General features: G+C 56.3%; 1 protein-coding gene across 4 annotated transcripts in view; it reads left to right on the top strand.

The window, feature by feature from the left end:
- The first annotated feature begins 372 nt into the window (after positions 1 to 372).
- CNTFR (ciliary neurotrophic factor receptor) overlaps positions 373 to 17481 on the top strand; it is a 38664-nt gene continuing 21555 nt past the window's right edge. Inside the window, exons 1-2 of one of the 4 annotated variants that reach the window (XM_069474370.1) lie at positions 373 to 450; positions 8797 to 8910. The gene's annotated coding sequence lies outside the window, so the exon portion shown is untranslated. Of the gene's footprint in view, positions 451 to 819; positions 986 to 8796; positions 8911 to 17481 lie in introns of those variants that run through there. The other 3 variants (XM_069474369.1, XM_069474368.1, XM_069474371.1) reach the window with 3 other exon arrangements.

Genomic DNA, 17481 nt, shown 5'->3' with positions numbered 1-17481 from the left:
GTCCTTCCAGGGCATGGAAGCATAAATCCCCTTTTACCCCCCGAGCAAGGGGTTTTTCTATATGTGACTGGGAGAGGGGTCGTTGCTGGGGGCAGTAGGAATAGGAGAGGCGGAGCTGGCTGGCTTCTTCTGCCCAAAGTGGAGGTTGGGGGGCTCTGACTCGCGTTCCTCTCACGGCAATGCCGGAGGGAGGACCCCGAGAGTTGGCCCGGGGTGTGCCAGGGTGTCGGTGCGAGGCAGCCCGGGCCTGAACGTGCGGAGTGTGCGCAGGAGAAGACTGAGAGAGAGAGTGTGAATGAGCGATCCCGGGGGGTGGGTGCGCGCCCAGCCGCCCTAGGGGAGCGGGCGGAGTGGGTGTGGGTGTGCGCGCGCGCGCCTGTGAGACCCGTGGCCAGGGCTGTGCGTGAAGCACGGGGGCCACAGCCACCTGGAGGGCGCGCCCGAGAAAGGGCGAACGTTAGGGGGCCACGCGTGCCAGTGCGGGCGAGTGCGCCAGCTGGGGGAGGGCGCGTGCCAGCGCCGGGCGAGTGGGAGTGAGGGCTCACAGGCCTGCACCGGGCAAGCGTACCCCCGCCAGCGGGCCGCGCGTGCCAGGAGCGGGAGCGTGCCAAGGCGGCGGCGCGCGGGGGCCGTGGCGGGGAGGGGTCGTGGCGCGCGGCCGCGGAGGCGCGGGGAGACAAGGCGAGAGGGGGAGGGGAGCGAGGGCGCGCGCGGCCGAGCGGGCGCCCGCGGTCACATGGGCGAGGGAAGGAGGGAGGGAGCGCGCGAGGGAGGGAGGAGGATGGGGGGGTTAAAGCCGCCGAGCGCCGAGGAGCCGGTGCAGAGCGGGCGGCGGCGGCGGCAGCGGAGGTGGCGGCTCCAGCCGGCGCGGCAAGGGGCTCGGCGGTGGGATCTGGCAGCGGTACTAGCTCCGCGCTCCCTGCCTCGCTCCCTGCTGGGGGCGGTCGAAGGGCGCGGCGCGAAGTCCGGGTGGCCCGAGGGCACGGTGAGTGTCCCGCAGCGGACCGCGCACGGCCGGACCCTCAAACCCTCGGGCGGACGGACAGACTGGCGGCCCCCGTGCGCGCGGGAAGAGTGAGGGGACACGCGTGGGCCCGTGGCCTGGGGGCACAGGAAAGTTCATGAGAAAGTTTGCCTGCAAACTCGGGGATGGGGGTGCAGGAGAAGCAGCCCCCCACGTCCGGGCGCTCCGGGGGTTGGGCGTGGTGGTGGTGGGGCCGGACAGTCGTGTGGAGGGAGGTGGCCAGCGCGGTTTGTCTTAGTATCCCTGTTCTCCCCACCCCTTAGCTGCACGCGCGGGGTCTGGGAAAATTCCGGGGCTTGGGGGGTCGCAGTGGCCCCCGCGCAGCCAAAGGTGGCTTCTTTCTCGCGCAGAAATCTGTACTTCAAAGCGCCCGGGGGTGTGAACGGACGGTTGCGCGTCTGCCAGTGCGTGTGTCCGTGTGAATCCGCCTGTGTGTCTGTCTGTCTGTCCGTGAGCCTGCCCGTGGTTTTCTCTTGCGTCCGCCTGGATATATCTCCATGTAGTCTGTTTCAGTGTGTCTCTTTGTAAGTCCTCCTGGTTTGTGTGAGTCCGCCTGTGGTGTATCCCCAAGTGTCTCTTTGTGAGTCTGCCGGTGTGTGTCTCCTCCAGTGCGGCTCTGTGTGAGCCGGCCTGGGTGTCCCTGTGTTGCTCAGAGTAGTGTGTCTCCTCATGCGTGGGGGCTGGGCCGTGGGGAGGTCACCAGACGGACAGCTCTCCTTCTCCGCTCCTCTCCTCTCCGGAGCCTCTCCTCCAGCATCAAGCTGTCTCTCTCTCTCTAGCTCGCTCCCTTGGTCCCCTCCCCCCTTCAGTAGCTTCAGGCGGGCAGGACTATTTCACGCCTAGTTGAAAATTCAGGATTTTCTTTCTCTTTCGTCTCGTCTCTCTCTTTGAGAAGCGGCTGTGTGTGTCTGTGTGGCTGGCAGCTAGTCTGCAACATTGGGTGTGTGTCTGCATGCCACTGTAGGAGTGTGTCTGTAACACTAGTTGTTTTGCCTGTAATACTTGGTATATTTGTGTCTGTGTCATTGGGCTGTAAGCAATGAACTGGCGAGAGTCTACAATACTGGGTGTGTTTGTGCATCTGTAATTGCTGTATGTCCAGAGGGTCTGAAACACTAGGTATATCTTGGTGTGTCTAACTCTGGGTGTAATGGTGTGCCATTGCATGTATGGGGATGGGACTTGAGCAGTTGGATATTCCTAGGGATGTAGGGCTAGCCAGGACTTGCAGGGTGGAGGGGCCTGTGTGTCTCAAACTATGGCCCTCTGTCTCCACTGTCACAACCCACAGAAGTCCTCTCAGCTGGTTCCTGGGACTCCTGGCTAGGATTGGTGAGATGGAGCTAAGGTTCACACTCTGTCAGGGCGGATACTCCAACTGAGACCCTGAGCCTTCTATGCAAAGACCAGGAGTTTCAATTTCACACTCAAGACTTCCTGGAGCTCTGGAATTCATACTCAGATTCACACTTGGAACTTAAACTCATTCTAGGGTCTTAGGGTTTACACTCATATGGGCTCACACTCAGGATTACACCAGGACAGTGGGGCTTACACTCAGATTCACACTTACATTCTGGGGCTCATATCCAAATATATACTTCAGTCCTGGGGTTTACACTCAAACTCACGTTGGGACTCTGTGCTTACATTTGGACTCATGTTGGGACTATACACTCATACTTAGGTTCACATTTCTATCCTTTGGTTCATAGATTTGCATTGAGACCTAGAGCTCATGCTCAGAATCTCTCTGGGGTCCTAGGGCTCTCACTTGGACTCAACACATAGACTTTGGAGCTTACTCAGATTCACACTTACGCTCTGTGACTTATACTCAGAGTCACACTAAGACTAGGGACTCACACAGAGATTCATACGGGGATTCTGGGGCTCACTCAGATTCATACTTGGGCCTTTGGGTTGATACTTAGATTGATGTGGGGACGCTTGGGGTCAGACTTACATGGGTAACCTAGGGCTCACACTTAGACTCATACCAGGATCTTGGTGACTTTCTCAGACTTACATGAGATTCTGCGACTCACACTAGGACTCTAGTGCACATACTCAAGATTCTCCTTTCCATCCTGGATCACTTAGAGACCCAGTGTTCACACTCAGACTTACACTAGGATCCTGATGTTCACACTCAGACTTACATGGGCACTTTGGGACTCACATTTAGACTTAAAAAGGGATTCCAGTGCTCACACTCAGACTCATCCCTATGAGACAACTTCACTCATGTTCAGAATGCCCTTAAGACTAGGGGCTCACACTTAGAGTTGCACTAGAACTCTAATGCTTACACTGACTTGTATGGGAATCCTGGGACCCACAGTTCCACTCACACTTCAGTCCCAGAGCTCACATTCAGACTCACTCGGGCTTACAGTCAGACTCACCCTGGGACCTGGCTTCATGCTCAAATTTGTACTTCCATCTTGGAGTTCACACTCAGACTGACATTAGACCCGGAAACCTGCATGAGCTCACACTGCCATCCTGGGGCTCACATTCAGACTCACGCTAAGATTGTGATGTTCAATCAAATGGTGGAATTTAGGACTCAGATATGCCTGTGTGTTTTCCTTTGGTTTGTGGTGTGTATTGGGGCAATTGAGGTGAGGAACAGAGACTGTTACAAGACCTATCCCCTCCAAAAATGGGGAGGGGAGAGGGTACATATTTGGTCATGTCCCTCACTTGGGCTGTGGGCTGATGGAGGGGGTGGTGGGAAACACTGACCCAGTCAGACCTCGCTGCCTTTCCTTCCACAAGAAGATTAGGCTATCAGCAGGACGGTCTGAGTGGCTTGTTGGTACAGGGGTGTCATGAGCCCTTAGTGTCCTCCATGTGCCATGTACGTGCACATCCCCCTTAAATGGTTTTGGATACCCCTTCTGGAAGGCCATGTGTGAGGAAATAAAACTCATGTCCTCCCAAGACCTCTCCCCACCCCCCATCCCAATCACCTTAGGCTAGCAGAAGTGTGAAGACTGACCTGGTGAGGAAGCAGATCTCTGGCTCCCGTGACTGTTCCAGGGTGTTGAATCTGTGATTGCCCAAATTTGTGGTAACAATGTAGCTGGAGGAAGAGACTGCAGCCCACCCTCTCCACCTTTCCCCTTTGCCTTGGCTGGAGAGGGATAGGGGCCATGTTATGTCATATCTCACTATGCCTCCTGCAATGCCCTTTGAGCCCTCATCCTGGCTGAAGAGTCCTCAGTCCTGCAGGAGGACACCCAGGGTTCCCCTCTCTACTCCCCAGAAGAGCAGTAGCCCTGGGGGGCCTCAGTTGCAGCCAGCCCTGGAACTCTACCTGCCCTGGAGATGCTACCCTGGACTTTACATGCCTTCCTGAGATAGAGACCAGTGGGTGGGGCTGCCTGAGGTACACTGCCCCCCCCCACCATGAGAGCCCACACAGTAGGGACATGGCCCTGCAGCCTCCACCCCCAGGCTGAGATGGCGGGGCTGTAACTGTTCCCTGTCTCTGAAGGGGACACATGCTCTCCAGCCCCCTATGGGGGTGGGGGGCTTGGAAGCAAGGCGCCCTGCTCTCTGCCCCCCCATGGCGAGTTGAAGTGTAAATGAATCGGAAACATATGGAGTGGATTTTCTTTGAAATGCAGATGGGTTGGGGGGACCATGTGTGCCTGGTTTGGGGGGTCCTGGAGAGCAAGGAAGCTGAGAAGAGAGAGCTGACCCCTCCTCCAGCTCCACTGTGGGGTGGGGGGAGCAAGAGACCTCAGCTGTGTAAACTCCTGTGGCCTGAGTGACCACACCCACAAGGGCTCCCAGCTTCCTGTGAGGAGGGGCTGGGGGGGGGCAGTGGTCCCTGGGGACAGAGCGCTGAGGTCATCAGCCCCCTTTACCTCTGCAGAGGGCAAAGAGAGCCCCCAAAGCACAGAGCTGTGCTGGGTTGGGGGCCACCAGCCCAGGATCTCTGGGGACCAAGGGGTGGAAGGAGGAGCTCAAGCAGATGTGAGGGAAGAGTTAGGTCCTGCTGCTGTGGGCACCCAGCTCCCAGGAGTTGTGGCTGGAGCTACAGAGGAGGAACTGAAGTCAGACTATGATGGTGTCCTGTGCTCAGTGCAAAGGCCCGTCTGGGTTTAGGAATGGACTGAAGAGTCCTCAATCCTGCAGGAGGACAGGTTTCTCCAGACCCAGGGTAGTTACCGTGCCCCATCACACCCTACCTGTACTTTGCCCACACCACACTTAGCAAGGTTGCTTACTAGTTGCCTGTGAGCTCTGTGGGACCAGGGATTGGGTCTGCCTTGCTCACCACTACACCCGCCTGCCCCAGCACAGACCTGGTACACAGTAGGAGGACAGTATTGAGTGAACAATGCATCTTTTTCTCTCCCATCAGACTGGGTGCTCCCTGTATGCAGGACCATGTCTCTGGCTCCCCACACGGTGCCTGGCAGGGTGTAAGTGCTCAGTAAATGTTGAGGGATGAATTGTTGAGTGGTACAGACCACTGGGAGAAGGGACCCCCTGGAGTTTGTGGCATAAGACACAACAGCCCTTGTTGTACACCTTTGTTTGGCTCAAAGGAACCCTGAATGGTTTGCAGGCTAGACTATAGGAAGGACTTCCCTTCACTCAGGGAAGGAGTCCAGAGGATAGGTGCCTTCTTCCTTTGAAAGGTCTGGATGAGGGGAGACTGGGACAGGGCAGTAACCCTGATTCTGTGGCAGGGGGTAGGGGTCCCTCTGCCCTCTCCATTTTTCCCCATGTGGTTGTGAGCATGCCCGTTGCTCTCTCTAGGTCTGGGTTTCTTGGACTCTAGCCACAGGAATGGACCCCATCTCTGGGCTGGGCTCTGAGGCTGTGTAGCTGCCGTGGGCACCACAGACTATCTGTATTGGTTATTAACATCTGTCAGAGAACACAGGATTCGGATCTTAAAAATAATGTGTCCAGCCACAGCCTAGGAGTTGCTGTGTGGGCTGGTGTCAGATAGAGACAGAGAGACAGAGAGGGAGAGACCAGGAAAGACTCGGAGAGTATGTGAGTGCAGGGAAACTGAGGCAGCATGGGTAGGAGATGCACAGGAGACAGAGGATTTTTTTTTATATGGAGCAAAGATTTATAAAAGTACTGGTGCCTGTTAGTCAAATTATGGCAACATTTAGGGTAATCTGTTATCCTACACTGCAGATAATTTCCTTCTTAGAGAGTCTGGAGATACATCTGATATCAGACATAAAAATCAAGTAGTCAGTAGGAACCATTTCAAGTCCAGCTTCAGGATATTCCAAAATAAGAGTGTGGCAAAGAAAACAAAATCTACCCCAAGTATCCTTTCTGAGCCACTGACCCCATCCCTACCTCTTCAGAGTCCTTCCTTGCAGCCAGGGTCCCAGTGAGGTTCTTCAGACTCCCTTTTATAGCCCCCACCTCGCTTCCAACTCCCAGGCCTTTGTGTAGCCCCTCTCACCAGGAGAAGGGAGCTGTGTGGTGGTCCCAAAAAGGCAAGAGGAGCCCAGAGTCAGAGGGCAGATGCCGTGTGACCTTGGCCCATGAGCTGACCTTTCTGGGCCCCTCCGTGAAATCGCGGGATTGGGGGGGCTGGGCCCTGGCCCAGGCCCGGGGAGAAGGCGGTTTTGGACCTGATCCAGGCCCCTGACGTCAATGACTCTCCAAATAATGGAATCAATATTGGGGGGGGGGGGACAAGCGTGAACCAGGCCCCAGCGATTAGAAACAGATCAGCACAAACTCGCAGCTGATTCTGATAGAGCTGCCTTGGAGAGCTCGGGTGGGAGGCCTGGAAGGAGGTGGACCTGGGTGGGGGGTGCTCAGGAATGGGGAGGCGGAGCCACCAACTGTCCAAAGCTTGAGGGTACACAAGTGGGCAGAGACTTGGGCTGCCTGGGGTTGGAATGATGGGGTAGGGCCCCCTGTCTTGGTCTCTTCCTCCTTTGAGCCTGTGGGATTCCAAGGCTAGGTGAAGTTTGTGGATGGAGACTTCTTTCAGCAGTGAGTGATAAACAGTGGGAAAGGGTAGCTTATCTCCCTGCATTCCAGACATAGGCCCATAGGCCTTATTAGGGGTCACAGGTTATACCCAGATAGGGAGAGAGTTCTAAGTGAGACCTCAATGAGATGACCTTGTGCTTGGAGGCAAAGGGCATTAATCCACGAGAGAGAAATGAGTATCCCTCCTCACATTGGGAGTCTGGCCTCCTCCATCTGCTCACATTCTCTCAGTCTCCTAGAAAGCAGCAGGTGAGGATGGAGGGGGCCATGGGGTCCGTGGGGGGCTGGCCTGGCGGCAGCTGACAAAAAACAGGAAGAAGGACTGGGGGAGCGGCTGTAATTATGGGGCATTTATTATTAATCAGATGAAATTGCTGGAAGCAGCTGGTGTAACGTGCGTAGCAATACAGACTCTGCATGCTTCCCCCCAACACGCACACACGTACACACACCACACACAGCCTGAGCCTTGCTTGCTTTCACAATTTTTTTCTTGGGAGGGTTGGATGGATCTATGTGTGTCTCTGTATCTGAGCATATTGGAGTATATCTGTATGTTTTTTCACGTCAGCCTGTACCCTCCTCTACCTCTATTGTCTCCTTTTCTTACTATCTCTCATTCTTTGGCCTGATGTGTATCCATCTTCCCCTTTATCTCCCTCTCTTTGGGCCTGTATCTTGGTGTGTCTGTATCTGTCACCATCCACCAGCCTGTCTCTATTACCTTGTTTTAGTGTCTGGCAGTCTCTCCCTGGTTGGTGATGTCTCTGTATCTCTGGGCAGGATTGGATGACGTGGAGTCCCTTTCTCAAGATATGTGGTTAGGTACCTAATCATACCTTTGGTAAATACATCTGGAACCTGTGGTTTCTTTGGATGGAGCAGTTGGATCCTGAGGATTTCATGGGGATCTTGTAGAAGGGGAGGGGTCTGTTGAGTGGCTGGAGTCCATAGAAGCAACAGTGGTTTTCAACATCAGCTCCCTTACCAACGACCAGTTGTGTGACTTTGGGAAAGCTGCTTTTGCTCTCTTAGCCTCAGTTTTCTCATCTGCAAAATGGGAACAGGATTAACTCTGAAGGTTGTTTTGATGATTCAGTACAAGAGTGTAAGTTTAAGTACTTATCACAATGTCTGGTTAATCAAGGACCCTGATCAAGTGCTAGCCGCTATTATTATTGTTGGGAAGGGCACTGTGCCGGTGGGTGAGTGATCTGCAGAGGCAAACTGGTGTAGCAGAAAGGCTTTGGAGCTAGATATGGACTCAAACCTAGGCTCTGGAACTGTGGTCTTGGGCAAGACCTCCTTAAGTCTGTTTCCTTAGCTGTCAGATGGGAGGAATGCTAGACCCCGCCTCATGAAGAAGTCATGCTCAGTGAATCATAGTGGTGATGAGGAAGAAGATGTTATGGTGATGGGTCTTTGTGCCATGCCTGTGACCTGTGACTGTGAATTTGCGTGTGAGGATGTGTGTGATATGGAGGTTTCTGTGTCTGTCCCACTGGTTGTGAGGGAATTTTGGATTGTCTGTGGGTGTATATCTGTGTGTGGTATCAGGCCCCACTGTTTTCTTGCCTTCCTTTGTCCCTGTAGTTCAGAACCTGAAGTCAGCAAGGGGCGCTGGAAGGAGTCTGTGCTACTCCCAACTTTTCTTCTTCCAGACGTTTATCTGCTGCCTGCCTCTCTCCCCTTCTCACAGTGGGGTTGTGAGTGTAGAATGAGCTCTGAGTTCGACTAGGCCTGTGACCTCTTGTTTATACTCTTTGCCCTTCTAGAATCCAGCCTTGTCACATCATCTCACTTCCCTGGTTTTGGAAGTCCTGGGAAGAGCTTGGTTTGGAGGAGGAGGAGGACATTGATGTGCTTGGTGTGCAGCCAATAGTGAAGAGGTAGGTTTCTGGGGACCCAGGTGGGGCAGGTCTATCTTAGGGCATCAGGCAGGTGCACTGGGGCTCTAGGAGGACATGAGTGAAGCAGGGCCTGAGATCACTTCATTCTGTTCCCCTGTCCTTCTTCCTCCTGAGGTTTTGGTCTCAGCCTGGCTGGGGCTTTTCATGCCCCCATTATAGGCCCAGAGAAGGGAAGAGACTTACCCATGGTCACACAGGTGAGGGGAAAACCAGGTCAGGAAACTGGGTTCTACACTCGGGGGCTGAATCCCAGATATGGGAATACATTTCTATTTCAGTGCCCTCAGGTTTCCTCTCTGACCCCAAAACATCTCTCTGGCTTGACTGGGGGAGCAGCTGGGCTTGGAGGAGATGGGATAGGGGGTCAGAAAGTCCAGAATCTTCTGGGGCCAGCTGTGTGGCTGGGCCTGACTCTCTCTGCCTCTCATTCAGGCAAGGCCAGGCCCCTGGATTGGCAGCCTGGGGGTGGGGGCATCCAAGGAATCGAGGCACTGGAGCGGAACGGAAGGGCCTATTGTCCAAAACCCGCCAGAGGCCCACAAAGGCTGGCCAGGCTTTTCATCTCAGCTCCCAAACAGACTGGCCATTTTCCTGGCTTGGGGAGGGGGCACTAACCCTTCAGAACTAGGACTGGGGTGTTGTTGAGGGTGGAGTGGGGTACCTCAGGCTGACACACAAAAGGGACTTAAGATGGAGCTGGGGCCCAGAGGAGAAAGAAGGGAGGCCCGAGATGGCTGTAGAGTTAAGCTTTTCACCTCATTATTCCCAGAGGACCCAAGGGCATGGGGTGGGTATCTGATCAAAGTTCAGATTAGGATGGGGCTGGGAAATGGATTTACAGAATAATAGATAATATTTTGGGGGGCACACTGGGAGGGGTCTGATGGCTTATTGGGAAAGTGGGCTATTGAGCTGTGAGGGCACGTAATCCTTCCCTCAAATTAGGAACACCTTAGGGAGCTGGAGATAGGAGCTGGAGAAGAGAGGGATAGTGGTTAGGGGAAAGAACAGGCTCCCTGCAGCAGGAGGGACTGAGGCCAGACAGCAGGAAGGACTTCCTGCCAGTGAACAGTAGCTCAGATGCCCTGACCCTGTTCCTGGGGATCTCAGAGGATCGCAGAGTGCAGGGGAGCTGGAGAATACCCCAGAGGCTTAGGCTGAGGCAGCTTCTGTGGGGGCCAAGGAGAATGCTAGAGAGGGAGGACTTGGCAGTTCCGTCCACCCTCCCCCAGCAGCACCTCAGCACCACTTTAAAAACAGCTTTTTAATTTAACAAAGTGGATGAAAAACTGTTTTTGGAAATAAAAGATATCTGCTCTCTCCCAGGCTAGTACTCAGCCCTTGCAGAGAGTCTCTCTCTGGTTTTCTCCCCAGGGCTGGTGGCTCCTTTTCTCTATGTCTCTTTTTGTTTGTTTGTTTCTGCTCCTGGCCCCCCAGCTTCCCTTTGGCCTCCCATCACCCTCTCTCTCTCCATCTCAGCCTCCGTGGGAGTCTCACCCTCACTCTCTTATCTCAGCTGTGTCTCTGCATTTCCTTTTGTCTCTCCTCTCCCAGTCTCTCTCTTCGGAGGCCCATCTCTCTCTCCTGATTCGTCTCTGTCTCCCAGCCTGTCTCAATCTCTGTCTCCCTCCACCCCCCTCCTTCTCCCCCAACCCCAGCTCTAAATGGGTCTATTTAAAACGCTCCACGCTGCCAAGTCAGAAAAGCGTCTCCTGATAAAGCGCATTAGGCGGAGGGAGGGAGGAGGGGGAAGGAGGGAGCGGCGGGCGGACGGATTGATCCAAGCCCGTAACCCCATTAATCAAGCAGCGTGGATCCCCCTCCCTCCCCCAGCTTCAGCCCCTTCTGAGCTAAAAGCCCCTTAAATATTTATCACCCCTCCCCCACGGGGCTAAGGGAGGGATGTGTGGCCCTTGGTGTGAACATCCCCAGCTGCCTTGTGCCCCCACCCGGTGAGCTTCTGCACATGTGTGTGTGTGTGCTCGTGTGTACACGCACCAGTGTGCACACCTGACAAGCCCAGGGCCCAGCTGCCGATTTGCCCCTCACCCTCCGGGCAGCCTGGTCCCTTGGGCAGTCCCTGGAGACTCTAGGGATCTGGCCCTGTTCTTGTCCCTCCTGAAAGGGGACTTGGGCATGTAGAATAGGGAGACGGGGGTGGGAGCTTGGGGGGTGGGGGTCAGTTGGAAGTCCTCATCCCCCTCAAAACGCAGAAAGTAACTGGAGAACTGGGTGGCACTGCAGTATCATTCCCAGAGGGCAGGGCTGTGAGCCTGGGGTTCAATTTCCAGATTCCTCCAAATTCCCAGAGCAGGAAGTAACTTGGGGGATAGAGCTGGGGGCCGCATGCTCCTCAAGTACAGGAAGGTAACTTGGAAGGCTGGCTGAAGTTCTCCCTCTATTGCCTCAGAGGGCAGGAATATGACCTGAGTATGGGTTGGGGGCCTCCCATACCCTAAAAAATGTGGGAAGGTGAGCTGGGCCTGGGTGGGGGAGCCCCCATCACTCCCAGAGAGTAGGAAGGGGGCCCAGAGCTGGAACTGGGTCCCCTGTCTCACCGCTTGCTGATCCCCGCAGGCAGCAGAGGTCAACCCTGAGACGGGCAGTGGTCTGCCCGAGTTAACTTCGCCTTGGGCGGGGGGAAGGGAGGCACTGGCCGCCCCTGGGTGTGAGGAGGGGCCCAGACCCGGAGCCGGGAGGGTCCCTTCGCCCTCCCCTCCCCCATCATCAAGTGCCACATCTCTTCCTGACTCAGACAATTAGATTCAAAGGATGACCTCACTGCATGCCGTCCCTCACTCGCTCCCTCCGCTAGCTCGCTAGCTCGCTAGCTCGCTCGCTCGCTGCGCGCTCCTTCCTCCCCTCCTCCCGGCCCGCTCGCCGCTCCGCTCGCTCGTGGCTGGGCCCGCGTCGCTCACAGCCCGGCCCCTCGCCCGCCCGCCCGCCCGCCGGGACTGGGGGGGCTGCTCCTGCCTCCCCGGGCGGCGCGGGCGGCCGGGCTCCAGCCCCGAGCCCCGGGGACCCGATGGTCGCGGGCGGAGCGGGGACCCACGGAGCGCCGGAGGCACCGACGGGGCGCCTGCGTGGGGACCCAGGTCAGTGGCTGCAGGGCCGAAGGACTTGTCACCCCTGCTGCCGCCGAGACGCCCCCACCCGCGCCCGCCCGCCAGCCCGCCAGCCCGCCTCAGCGATTCCCGCTCCTTTCTCGGCCCCCGCCCCCCGCGGCTGCTCGGCGCGCTCCCCCTGCCAAGCTGTCTCTCTTCTCTTCTCTTTCTCTCCCCCCAGCCCCCCTGCCTCTGCAGCCGGTGGGAGGGACTGGGACTTCCTGAGGTCCCAGGGATGGGGCCGGGGGCCCATTGGCTGCAATCGGACCAGGCCTCTGAGAGGGGAGGGGGCTCTGGCTATGTCCATCAGCCTGGGGGAGGGGACCACCGCCTGAGTGGGAGGGGGACTAGAGAGAGAGGGGCCCCGGGTGTGGGGGTGACATCTAGACAGAGGAGATGAGCTCCTGATATCTTTCTTTTCTCACATCCTGTGGGCCTCTTGCCTGGTTTCATTTGATCCCCAAAGCCTGGCTTCATTTGTCCACACCTCCTAGCTAACTTTAGTCCCCACTGCCTGATTTCATTTGGCCCCCACAGCCTACCTTCTTTTGGGTTCTATCATCTGGTTTCCTTACACCCTGCTGCCTGGTTTCTTTTGTCTCCACTGCCTGCTTTCCATAACCCCTGTCACCTGGCTTCATGGGATGGCCCCTGCCTGGTTTCCCTAGGTCCTGCTGTAGGGTGTTTGCTCCCCTGCCTGGCTTCCATGCCATATCAGGCTTCTTTTAGGGTAGATAAATCAGAGTCCCCAGCTACACCTGAAGAGGCAAGTGGCAAGGATGTCAACAGCATCCTTGATCATTCCTGGTCGGGGCCTGGCCAGCACAGCCTGGATTCCATTCTGCCTGGACAGCGACTCGGCAGCCTAGCTTCTGCTCCTCCTGTGATGGAGGGCAGGGCTGCAGGGTCCGAGGACACTTTAGGACTCTCCTCCTCAGGGGTTAGTTACTTAGGGGAGCACCTGCTCTGCTGTGACTGCTGCCCTCCTGCTGCAGGGGATCTGCCCCACCTCTCTTTGGGCCTGACAGGGCTTTGGCAGGCATTGGGGGTTTGAGGCCGATGTCCAGTCTCCTTACCCTCTCCTGCCCCTTCCTCAGGCAGGCCTGGTGTCTGGGTGCCCTTTAGACAGTTATGGGCACAGACAGGTTTTGAAGAGGTCTGAGATCACACAGCAGATAGCTAGGCTGAGAGCTGCTGCTCATCCTCATCCTGGAGCAGAGGGGTGAGGAGAGGAGGAGTAAGGGCCTGGGGAGTGAATTTCTGGGGTTTCTGGGGTTTTCTGGTTCCTGCTGCTACCAGTGCCACCATCTCTCTCACCTAGGAGTTTTCTCACCCCTCCCGGCTGGCGTGGATCTCCCTTCATTCCCTAATGCCTTTGCAAGCAGGGTTAGGGGAGGAAGGAGCTGTCTAGGGAATAATCATCTCATCTATTTTCTCCCTTTTTAGGGACAAAGTTCCTCCTTTCCTTTTCCTTCCTGCCTTAGGCCACCCTGGCCTTTATCTCTCTCCCCTCAAGCACAGCTAGGCAACCTGAGGTCCCAGCAAGGTGTGACTACTCTAAGTGTATGTCTGGGTATTTCTCATTGCCAGGTGTAGGGTGTGAGAGGCTGAGGGTGATTAGGGGCTCTGAGTTTCTGGAGGTGTACAATGGTATCTGTGTGGAAGGCCGGCTGTTCTGAGTGTGTGATGGTATCCATATGTGAGACCTTGTCTGTTTGTGTGAGGGAGTCTGTGTGTGTGTGTGAGAGAGAGACTGTGACTATTATGTGTGTGTGCCTGTACACCAGCGTACTCGAGGCTGTGGCAGCAGGTGTCCACGTGGGAGGCCATGATGTGTGGCCACGATGGTAGACTCTGAATGCCAGTGTCTGCAAGAGGCTCCTTGGGTGTGTCTGTAAAGCTCTGGCCATGTGTATGAGGAGGTGGGGGCTTTGGGAGCTCTGCTGGGTGATAGCGAGAGCCCAAGTGTGTGCTACATCTTGGGGTGAAGTGAGATCTGAGTCTTGTGTGACCCCGAGTGGCTGGTGCGTGCGTGAGCATGTGTGCGCTCGTACTCGTGCCTGTGTTTACCCATCAGGAACAGATTGCTCTAGCTTCCCCCCTGTGAGGAGAGGAGGAGGGGGGAGGAAGGATGGCTTGCTCTTGCCCAGCAGACCAGAAGGTTCCTCAGAAGTAGCATGCACAGTGTGCATGCCTGCTAAGGGAGCAGAGAGAACAGAACACAGAAGACAGCTGAAGCTTCTGTTCCCCCCACCCAACTCTGGCTCAGTCAGAAAGACCATCTTCAGGTTTTCTGTTACAAGCCAATGCTTCACATGCACTGCTGCCCCCATCGTGTGTGTGTGTGTGTGTGTGTGTGTGTCTGTGTACACGAGCTTGCATGCATGGGCCTCTGTGTGTGTATTCAAGGGTGTGTCTGTACCCAGGCAGTAGTGGGGGTGGGGTGGGGTGTGGTAGGAGATGCTGAGGCAAATAGGTCTTTGTCACAGCCTCTAAGTCTGGAAAGCCATTCTGTCCATCCTTCTGTCTCCAAGGAAGGCCTGCCTTGCAGCCTCCTTCCTGCCCCCTCATCCGCTGTGGGCCTTCCCTACCCTACCCCCAAGCTAAGGGAAGTCTCATTCAGCCCTGCTGCTCTGCCCATCCCCCACTTTTCATGGAGTTCTTCCAGCTGTCTAACCTCCTGCTGGAGCATTCTGTCTCTCCAAGAGGAGCAGCACCCCACTCCTCACAGACTTAACCTGACTGGTGCATGGGCCTTTCCAGGGTGGAGGGGTCCTCCTGATTCTACTGGAAGCCAGCAGAGACTAGACTGGACTTGGGGGATTGGGCACTTACCTCAGGTTCTGTGAAGTCGTCCAGAGCCCATTTGTCCAAAGGGAGGATATGAACTTATCTGCGCCTTCTGCTCCCCATCCAGGAGGCGGGGGCTGAACCAGATGACTTTTGAGGAAGAAACCTCAGGCCTTCTGCATCTAGAGGGCTGCGTAAAGGTGCCCGGCAAGCTCAGTCGGCAGAGCATGAGACTCTTAGAGGGCTGCGTAAGCACAGGTTTGCATGTATGTGCATATGTAAGCCTATGCCCAGGTTACCAGGCAGCATGCAGGGCCCTGAGTGGGCCTCACATGTGGGCACAGGCTGGTGGGACAGATCCCCGTCTTCTCAGGACACCTCCGCAGCTGCCCAGCCAGGCCTGTCATGGGAGGGCCACAGGCTCCCGCTGACCACACGCCCGAACACACGTGCAACAGGGCATGTACATGCTGATCTCAGGGTCCCCATGGTGCAAGAGGCTGGGAATGGGGGGGTTGAGCACTCAGAGTCCAGGCTGCTGCCAAAATCCATCGGAATCTTGTCCCTCCCAGGCCCCCATCTCCGGCTGTGGAGGTCACAACAGCAGGTGCGGATACCCACCCCCCTAACTCACTCAACTGGGCCGCCTCCTTTTCCACAACCTCAGCCAGCGGCTGGAGCTGGGGGACTGCTCCCCCTGCCTCCCTCCTGGCCCCCCTCCCACTGGTGCTCAGCTTATCCTGCCCCCTTCTGAGGAGGAGGAGGTGGGGGCCTGTGCTTAGGTGGGGTCCTTTCCCCTTAGCACCAAGGCTTGCCCCTGGAGTAGGTGGGGATGTGGTAGCCCAGGAAGAGACAAGGCTTGAATCCTAAACCCAGGCACAGCTTCTGGATCCTGTGCCACTTGAGGTGGAGGCACTGAGTGCCTAGAAGAGAGGCAGGTCTGGATTCAGAGAGGAGGGAAAGGAGAAAGAGCCAGAGACAAGAGATTCAGAGAGACACACTACAGGAGAGGGAGCCCGCCGGCCCATGGCCAGCAAGCCCCAGCCCAGGAGCTGGCCCCTGACCTGGGCCCGCCCCCTCCCTGGTGGGGGGCCTGCTGGGCCAGCTGCCAGGGGCCAGGCCTCCCTCCTGGCCTGGTCCCCCCAACCCCCCAGCCTCTGGACCGCTCAGGCCTCTGCCCCCGCCCCCACCGCCCACGCTGTCCAGGCTGCCTAGGCCTGGTGGGATCTGGGGGCCTCCGGGCCTCAGCCCCTCCTCCCCCTCTTGGAGCTTCCCGCCTGCACTGACTGTCTCTCCCAGGCTCCCCTCTGCCGGTGCTGTTCTTCCCTGCCCACCATGTCCTTGTCCCTGTCTCTGTCCCTGCTCTGTCTCTCGTTTCCTTTCCAATCTCCAAGTATATGTGTCTCTCTTCCTTGCGTCAGCCTAATTCCTCTGCAGATCTGAGGCTTCTAGAGTTCCCTGGCATTTGAATCAGTTAGCCCATGGTGTGTCCTGTGTTCTTGCCTCATTTCTGGAGGTGGACTCTCTAGGGCTGCTGTGGGGAAAGGTGAAGGAGATGTGTCTCCAGGACAAAGGGTGCCTTTTTCCCTCACACTGTGGGATTCTGGAGTCTGGGGTTATGGGGGTTAGGGGGGCTATAGGAAGCTGGTGGGGAGTCACCTTGGCCCTGCACCAGGCCAGATGCCCTCCATCAGATGAGTGTTCCTGACTGCACCCCCATCCCTGGCAATGGGGAGAGGGGAGTCCAGCCAGTGACCTGCTTTGGATCTCAGTTCCCCCGCTTGGAGATGGAATGGTAACCTTGCTTTGAGGTCACTTGCTTTGAGGCCTCCCTGCTCATTCGTTGTCCAAGCCAGACTAAGCCTACCTGACCCTCAGCATACCCACGCCGACCTACACCCTGAAGTTCAGAACACACTATTGCAGACCAGCACTCACAATTACAGCTGAGACTCTGTCAGTGGTGCTCAGCCCCCCACCTCCCACCTGACTGTGGCAAGGATTCCCAGGGTGGCCTTGTGCAACCCAGACTGCTGTCTCTGATTCTGCAGGCATGTATAGGGCCTTCCACAACTCACACCTCGTCTCCCAGGTTCTTCCCTCAGCTGGGTAGGGGTCGAGGGTAAGGGCACAGCAACTGTGACATTACTGGGGCTGGCAAGAGGGGTCTTGGGTCCTGGATCCTAAGCCAGACTCCGATACTGGGTAAGTGAGGTTCCTGACCTGGAGCCTGTCACTGTGTCTGTCAGTGTTACTGATGGTGACTGTCAGCCTCCAAGGGTGCCAGTATTACTGTGGACTGGTGTCATTCTGTGTGACTGTTACTGAGTCTATCAACACCCCTGTGTCACTGTGTTGATGTCACTCTGAGTGTTTCTCTGTGTGACTGTCAGTCTCATTGCATCTTTGACTCTGAGGTTACTGTCACTGTGACTGTGTCAGTGTCAACAGGTGTCATTGCCCTGTTTGTGTCATTGTATGTGACTATCACTCACTGCATCCTTGTCATTGTGGTGACTGTCAACATCCCTGTATGTCATTGTCAACAGTGCAACTGTGTCATTTTCGCTGGGTATTGTCATCCCTGTGCAATGATGTCTTTTTGTCACAGTGGGACAGTGGCAATAAGTTGGGGCCCAGAATTTGTGTCACCTGT

The sequence above is a fragment of the Eulemur rufifrons genome, chromosome 7 (assembly GCF_041146395.1).
Source record: "Eulemur rufifrons isolate Redbay chromosome 7, OSU_ERuf_1, whole genome shotgun sequence".
NCBI lineage: Eukaryota > Metazoa > Chordata > Mammalia > Primates > Lemuridae > Eulemur > Eulemur rufifrons.
The sequence above is the reverse complement of the archived record's forward strand: the minus strand, read 5'-3'. Positions and strand labels throughout refer to the sequence as shown.